A 918-nucleotide genomic window follows, 5' to 3' on the forward strand; every position below is an offset into this window, starting at 1 on the left:
ATGTCTCCTAAGGCAAGGAAACAAAAGCAAAAATGAACTATTGGGACATCATCAAGATAAAAAGCTTCTGCAGGGTGAAGGAAACAATCAGCAAAACTAAAAGGCAACCAACAAAATGGGAGAAGATATTCACAAATGACATATCAGATAAATGGTTAGTATCTAAAATCTATAAAGAAATTATCAAACTCAACACCCAAAAAACAAACAACATAGTTGAGAAATGGGCAGGAGACAATAGACACTTTTCTAAAGAAGCCAGGCGGATGGCTAACAGACACATAAAAGGATGCTCAATATCACTCATCTTAAAGGAAATACAAATCAAACCACAAATGTCAGAATGGCCAAAATCAACAACTTAGGAAACAACAGATGTTGGTGAGGATGTGGAGGAAGGGGAACCCTTTTACACTGTTGTTGGGAATACACACTGGGGCAGCCATTCTGGAAGGTTTCTCAAAAAGTTAAAAGTAGAACTACCCTATGACCCAGCAATCAAACTATTAAGTATTTATCCAAAAGATACAAAAATGCTGATTTGAAGGGGCACATGCTCCCCAATATTTATAGCAGCACTATCAACAATAGGCAAATTATGGAAATAGCCCAAATTTCCAAGAACTGATGGATGGATAGAGATGTGATATTTTAATTTATTGTTGAATTTTAAACACGCTATAAATTTTATTATACATATATGCTTATATATACATATATATATGTATACACACACAAACACAATGGAATACTACTCAGTAATCAAAAAGAATGAAATCTAGCTATTTGCTATTTGTGGATGGAACTAGAGTGTGTTATGCTAAGCGAAACAGGTCAGGCAGACAAAGACAAAAATCATATGATTTCACTCATATGTGGAATTTAAGAAACACAGCAGATGAACATAGGGGAAATGAA

The sequence above is a fragment of the Crocuta crocuta genome, unplaced genomic scaffold (genome assembly GCF_008692635.1).
Source record: "Crocuta crocuta isolate KB4526 unplaced genomic scaffold, BGI_CrCroc_1.0 scaffold227, whole genome shotgun sequence".
Taxonomy (NCBI): Eukaryota; Metazoa; Chordata; class Mammalia; order Carnivora; family Hyaenidae; genus Crocuta; species Crocuta crocuta.